Genomic DNA, 7,979 nt, shown 5'->3' with positions numbered 1-7,979 from the left:
CCTGACTGCGGGTGTACTCTGTCTGCCTAGGACACATGTATTAATCCATAGCTCTCTGCCCCTGACTGTGGATCTAGTCTGACTATCTGCTCAAGTTCCTGACACTTTGAGTTCCTCTAAATGATGGACTGTGATCTGGAATTATGAGTCGAACAAGCCCCTTCTCTTCTAAGATGCTTTCCTCAGGGTCCTTTGCCTCAGATTGAGAGTCTGGAGTTCCACAGGGCTCCTGGAAGGCAGTGCAGCCAGTGACCTAAGGCTGGCCTACTGGCCACACCTGTCTAAGCGACCGTTACATACCCCCAGCACTGCCTTCCTGGGGATCAAGGCCGTATAGAAGGTTCTCTAGGAAATACTCATCAGAGCGATACCACAGGGCTGGAGAGATGGCTCAGCAGTTCGGAGCATGCATTGCTTTCTCAGAACATGAGTCAGCTCACAACAACAGGATCAGCTCTACTCTGAGGGATCCCGTGCCCTCGTCTGGCCTCTGGGGATGCCGTACATGTGGCATCCACTCACATATTACACACAAACACATAAATAAATATAAATCTTAAGCAAACAAAAATACTACAGATGTAGTATACTTCAAGGATGGAATTGTAAAGCAAACAATGGTATTTCTTTTTTTTTTTAAGACTTATTTATTTATTGTTATATATAAGTACACTGTAGCTGTCTTCAAACGCACCAGAAGAGGGCGTCAGATCTCATTACGGATGGTTGTAAGCCACCATGTGGTTGCTGGGATTTGAACTCAGGACCTTTGGTAAAGCAGTCAGTGCTCTTACCTGCTGAGCCATCTCACCAGCCCCAAAACAATGGTATTTCTATATCATGGAATAGCACTGAGCATTAAAAAGAAACCAAATATTAGTGCTATCACTTGGATGATTCTTCAAATGCTGGTTGAAGAAAAACTTCAAAAGGCTGCATATATGTAAGAATAGTTCTAGAAATAAGTTTGTGGTGGCAGAGGTAGGGAAGAGAAAGAATATGAGGATAAAGAGATAGAAGCATGGAATTATTTTATAAATATTTTTAAACATTTAATGTATGTGGGGGCACATGCTTGAGACAGTGCGTGTGTGGAGCGTGGATGTCAGAGGACAACTTTTGCAACTTGGGGTTGGGGGTTGGTTCTCTCCTTCCACCGTGTAGGTTCGGGATTGAATTTAGGCTGTAAGTCTCAAAGGCAGATGCATTTGCCCACTGAGCAGTCTTGCAGTCCCATAGGATGGAATTCTTTAAGGTGATGAAACGCTCCTGTGGAGATGCTCCTTTTAGAGTGGAGCTTGTGCAAATGCACACATGCGACAGCATTCACAGAACTGTACACTCCGGGGGAAGTTCAGTTTCACTGTAGCTCCTAAAAACTGATTTTAGAAATTTGAAATTTCTTCTTATCCCAGGTTTATATCTATTTATTTATTTTTCTTCCCTCCTTTCTTTCTTTTTTTCTTTCTTCCTCTTTCTTTCTTTCTTTCTTTCTTTCTTTCTTTCTTTCTTTCTTTTCTTTCTCTCTTCCTTCCTTCCTTCCTTTCTTTCTTTTTCTTTTTCTTTTTTTTTTTTTTTTGAGACAGGGTTTCTCTGTGTAGCCCTGGCTGTCCTGGAACTCACTCTATGACCAGGCTGGCCTTGAACTCAGATATCCTCCTGCCTCTGCCTCCCAAGTGCTGGGATTAGAGGTGTGTGGCTCCAGGTTTATATTTAACTTGAACATGTTGAAAATGGTATGTTGGGTCTTGTGTTGTAGTTGACAGCCAACTAGAGCCCAGCCAGTGAATCTCCAGGAGTTATGGTGGTTTGTCTGTGTTCATAGCAGTAGTCACACACATTGCGATTCTCTCTACTGGCTAACACGTCTCTGTTTTCTCACTCTGAGATTATGAACAAAGAAGACAGGAGCCCTGACCACAGTTTAGAGGAGTAAGAGAGGTAAAGGGCCCGGACTCAGAACGCAAAGGCAGTAAATGGCTGGGACACACTGCATTGGTTTTTATTTTCATATGTATCTGCTACTAAGTGGTGGTCTGTTGATGTGGAGAACACAGGGCCCCTAAAGGAGATTTGAACATGTAGTTTCATGAGTATGTTCATCTGCTTAAAAAAACAAAGCTGACATGTATACACACACACACACACACACACACACACACTGAGCTATCTCCATGTGGCTACACACACACACACACACACACACACACATACACACACACACACTGAGCTATCTCCATGTGGGTATGCACAGGGATGTTTTCAGCACAGTCATAAAATCCAAGAAATTAAGACATCACACATTTACCAAAAGTAACAGCTGCATCGTATCAAACAAGCTTTGACACATGCTTAGCTAAGACTGTAAAGACAGACTGTACCACAGAGCTGAGCATCCTGGGTGATGGGGACCACTTTCTTCAGAGCAAATAAAAATAAGGTATTATCAAAATGCCAGTTTCTGTAATAACGTACATTATACTTTGTAACCTTGATTTGACTTCTGTTCCTCTGAGGTTCCAGAGTGCTGGCTAAGTGTGCTTTAAAAAAGGATAGGATTTTTCTACCTGCAGAATTTAGGGCTGAAAATTTATCTACAATACTTAGCAAGGGGGAAAACTTTTTTTCTCTTAGCATCCCTAAGCTTTAGGTACACAGGAAAATCCTCTTCATTGTGAGAAGGAAAGTGATAGGTTGTCTACTTTTAATGATGCTATAGAGAACTTTTTTTTTTTTTTTTTTTTTGTGGTGTGTTTTGGCTTTATGACACACAGTTTCAACTCTGCAGCCCAAGCTGAGCTGGAACTCACTGTGTAGCCTAGGCTGGCATTGGCATGACAAAAGTCAGTTGGTAGTGATTTTTATCTAAGATATCAAAAGCTTAATGTGTACCATGGATCTTAAAGTAGTAAACTTCAGTTTTAAAACCCCATCATAAAAATCTACCTGACTGTCCTCTGAATTTGAGAGCTGATGGCTTCCGTCCTTACTTGGCCTTGAGTTAGTATTTTAAAGTACCTCTGGATACATCTGTGAACTAATTAGACTGGACTAAGCCTTATACAGTGGAAACACAATTTTAAATATTGATGGTTTGGCTACAATGACGAGGGCTTCCTCCTGAGCAGGCTTACTTCAGAACTTTCTGGTTTCTTGCTGCTTGTGGTAAAGAAACATAATGAAAATCACCAAATAGATCAGCTCTGTCCAACTCTATGAAGGGAGAGTATGTTAGGCATATCTAGCCAAAAAGGGGAGCCAGGTGTGAATATACCGAAGTTGTTTAGCCTCCACCTAAATTTTATTAGTCAACTGATAGATGTTCGTATGCTAACTTTGTTAGATACAGTGTCAACTAAATTCAGGAATACATTCCTTGCAGCACTTGCCCTGGTTTTAGAGACTAGAGAATTTTGAGACCCGGTGCCATTTACTAAGACATTTCAATAAAATCATGCTGACTCTTTTTGTTTCATACTTCATTTCATCATTTTTGGAATTCTGTTTTTGATGAAATGATCTGCTGATGAAGCACCTGAGAATGTTCATTACTAGATGTTAACAATCCAGTTTGCAAAAAGAAAGGAAAGCTAGAAGTACTTAAAATGTACTCTTCACTGAAAAACAAGCAAACAAACAAAAAACCCAAACAAACAAAAACAAAGACAAGCACATAAAATTCTAAACCCTCTAAACTTTTGGCTTAGCTGGAGAAACTCATAAGTATGTTGGATGTGAGCTATATCATGTGAAAATGAACCATAGGCATCTATCAACGTGCATATAAGGGAGAGAGATGAACTTCCAGGACCCACAAAAGCTCAGATTCCACACATAAAGTGGAGTATATTTGCAAGCTACACACACTGGTTGTGTGCTTTAAACCATTCTCAGTGTACTTCTAATGGCTACTTTAGGCAAGGCCAAGTGTTGTAGAAAATATTTAATCCCAATCTGGAATTTCTACCTTGCCTTTGATCATTCAGTTCCCAGATAAAAGATACACATGACCTTAATATTTATAATAAGCCCTTATCAGCACTAATGGTGGGCAGATGTCTACCTTCTATGCTATTAAAATCTATTTCCTATTCATAACCCCGAGCTATTATTTACTATATTTTATTTGGCCTACTCTTAACTCCAATTGGCCAGCCCTCATGACCATGCTTTCTTGAATCCTAACCCATGGCATCTTTCTCCTCTCTCTACCTTCTTCTTTCTCAACCCCTGGTCTCCTTCAACCCCAAGGCTGAGAATACGAAACCCTGCCTATCTCAGCTCTTCCCAGCTATAGACTGTAGACATCTTTATTCAACAACCAGAAATAACGTGGGGGCAAGGTCATGTAGCATCACTTGGGTCTACATGTGGACTCTCTCATCTCTGGGGTAACCAGGTTTTGGGGGCCACGCTTAGCATCTCAACACACATCAACAGACCAAACCTCAACAGGCACGTTCAGAGATAGCACAGATGAGGACTCAGAAGACAAATCCTGTCCCCAAGACTCCTCCACAGATCCTCAGACACTCCATCATACTCAGAACAGGGAATGAAGACCATGATGAACATTAGGACATGACGGAAGCTCAGCTCATGCTGTACTAACCCTGCCTTCCTCCATCCAATGCTTCCTCCTGTGCAGGAGTTTCTCATAGTCCATCAGGGCATCGGAAAGATCTCAGGTATGTTCAGCCTGTGGCCAAGGATAGCTTCGAATACAGACCTACAGAAAAATGTAAATACTTTGAGATTTTTTTTTTCTGTGATTAAAAAACCAACTTTTAATTGTTTCTTTGTGAATTTCCCACCATGCACCAGGTCCTACCCTGCTCCTGGCCCCTCCATATCCACCCTTTGCCCTTGTACTTCCCCTACAAAAGAAACCAAACTCACAAAAATAATAAGAGCCCCATCTCATCGTGGAAGCTGTAGTGTGTCACACAGTATACCCTCTTGCACAAACAGCTTTACTTCCAAATGTTCATTGCCATGAACTGGTTCAAGGCCTCTGGCTTCTGCTATACTTTCAATACTGGATCCTCCCCCGGACTCCTCTCCTATATCCTATTGCTACCCTGTATAATGAGGATCCTGCAGCTTTGAATTTGTAGGACCGACTTCTTCATGTGCTTCAACAGTTTATACAAGTAGGGTAGACGTTGTGGTGAACCAACTCAAAGCCCTGGATTTGGACCTGGGCAGTATCTGAGTTGTTAAGCCCACCAGCTCTCCTGCCCTTGTGTCACCAGGGCCAGCTTTCCAGTACATTCCCATCAAGGGCCACGGACAGCTCTGTGCAGCCCTTGGACATCGACATGGCCCAGACCAGCAAGGGTGTTGATGATATCATGGGCCACTGACATAGACCCTCACTGCTTCAGGACCATGGACTCAGACACTGTGGTCCTCAGTGGCAGCATGGGCCAGGACCCTAAGTGGCAGCCCAGACTACTCATATCAATCAGGCTGTTTCTCACTACCCCGGAGTCTCCGGTTCCACCTCCCTTCACTGTGCCCACATTGCTCTGCTTTTCTTTCTTTCCCATCTCTCTCCCACCTACTTGCTCATTTTCATAGGGCCCAGGCCTCTAGGTGTCTTTTGCCCCATGTGCACCATGTGGCTGCAAGCAGGGATTCTCTTGTGATTAAAACCAAATTAGTTGTGCTGTGTTTAATCATGAAGATCATAGATGACAACATTGTGTTGTGACATCAAAAGCTAGCTTCTGGGAGGGGTGAAGTGAGCCTTCCCTTCTCTGTCTATCTCCTCTTCTCTCTTGCCTTGTCCTCTCTCTTCTGTGATTCTGTGGAGTCTCCTGATGCCCTGCTCCCAGTTTTCAATTCCTAGAGAACAGCAAGCCTTCTCAAAATGTCCTGCAGGAGGCACACTGTGTGACCTTCATATCTTTGAGTCTTTTGGAACAATATCTTAGGCTCACAAACATGTTTGGGGCCCTCATATCACGTGGATTTCCCAATCCTGCCTTCAGCTTTTGCCATTCATCGAGTGGGCACTCCTATTAAAGAGATATGCTTGTTTGTTGGAACAATCCAGCCCGTGAAATTATTATTGCCGTTACCCCAGCATTTCAAAGGTGTTCATTACAGCAGCGTTGAGAGTTGACCTTGGAAAGTGCTGCACTTGCTCATGGACTCTTACCCGACCTGACCTCTCTGACCTCACCAGGCTTTGCCCTTCTTTGCGTACTGCTGGCCATGCATTGTGGCTACAGCTTGTTGGCTGCCCTTCCATATAAAGGGCTTTCCCAGGGCAGAGAATTCCGTCTGTGTAACTCCCTCTCCACCTGTGTTCTGCTAGATGACCCGCTATGGCCTGCCGGGAGACACTTAACTGCTGATGACCTCCTACTCTAAAGTTGCCCTCTCTGGTAGCATCTCTCAACTCTGTCTTCTGAGTGGTAAAATGCCAGGTCACAGGCCCTTAGGGGGAGCCTCCTATCATGGCTTTGATAAGTGTACATGCTGTCAGACTGCCTTCTAAATATTCATGTATATTCCCCTAGACAAGGCTGCTCTCAGCCTTCATCAGAGATGCTCCTGTTTGCAGTGAGCAATGACTAATGCAAAGACTTATAACAGTCAAATTGACTGCTGAGACTGAGTGACTGCAAGTTCCACTTGGCCCTGAACAGGACATCTATAGTTCCCTGCCCAGGGCTCAGGAACATCAGAGAAAGTGCCAGAAAGAAGCTAAGAGCTGGAATAGGCGGAAGGGTGCTATCGGGTACCTTTCTGGACAGGACACAGCTTTTGTATCCCTGAACGCACAGTAGCTGTGGATACCTGGATCAGGCATGTATGAGAGGGAGGGCTATCAGTGTCCTGTCATGGGCTGGGGCGGGGCTCTTGAAACCCCACTCTCCCTCAGGAGCTACCGGTAGTTAATGGCTGCTAGGGAGGGTGGGTCATTTTCTTCACTGGTAAGTCACTCAAACACCACCAAATACACCCCATACTCATGCAAGGGACCCTAAAACCCAACAACAAAACCAAGGAGAATAGGAGGGAACCATCCTAGGAGAAAGGAGCTCAGTGGGAGGGGGAGGGGGCACAAGAGTCACAGTGGATAAAAAGACCTAGATACATTCTATCCATGTATACAAATTGTCAAAGAATAAAAAGATTACAAGTAAGTAATAGGAAGCAATCTCCAACCCTACTTCAAGAGTTTTGCCCACAACACCCAGAGGAAGCTCCACTCCCAGGCACTCTTAACACACCCAGGATCAGAGGTGAGGAGGACACAACATCTGTCCCAACACTGGGAGTAACTGGGACCAGCGGGACCAGGCATACAGGAACTCTGCCAGCCCAGTGGCTCTGGTTACTTCCCCATTCTTTGGGCTAATACCCTGAGCAGACCTTGGGTGCAAACTCTGAGCCAGTCCCACAACACACAGAGGAAGCTCTACTCCCAGGTGCTCTAACAAGCCCAGGGTCACAGGATCCCAGAATCACAAGATCACAGAGACAGGTTGACTCTGAGGAGTTCTGACACAACCAGGATCACAGGAAGGACAGGCTCCAGTCAGATTTAGCGAGGGCAGGTAGCAGTAGAGATAACCAGATGGTGCGGGGCAAGTGTAAGAATATAAGCAACACAAACCAAGGTTACTTGGCATCATCAGAACCCAATACTCTCACCATAGCAAGTCCTGAATACACCATCACACCAGAAAAGCAAGATTCAGATATAAAATCACTTCACATGATGATGATACAGGACTTTAAGAAAGACATAAATAGCACCCTCAAAAAAATACAGGAGAACACAGGTAAACAGCTAGAAACCCTTCAAGAGGCAACACAAAAATCCCTTAAAGAACTATGGGAAAACAATCAAACAGGTTAAGGAAATGAGCAAAACCATCCAGAATTTAAAATTGGAAATAGAAACAGTAAAGAAATCAGAAAGAGAGACAACCCTGGAGATACAAAACCTAGGAAAGAAA

Source organism: Mastomys coucha, unplaced genomic scaffold, assembly GCF_008632895.1.
Source record: "Mastomys coucha isolate ucsf_1 unplaced genomic scaffold, UCSF_Mcou_1 pScaffold12, whole genome shotgun sequence".
Taxonomy (NCBI): Eukaryota; Metazoa; Chordata; class Mammalia; order Rodentia; family Muridae; genus Mastomys; species Mastomys coucha.
The sequence above is the reverse complement of the archived record's forward strand: the minus strand, read 5'-3'. Positions refer to the sequence as shown.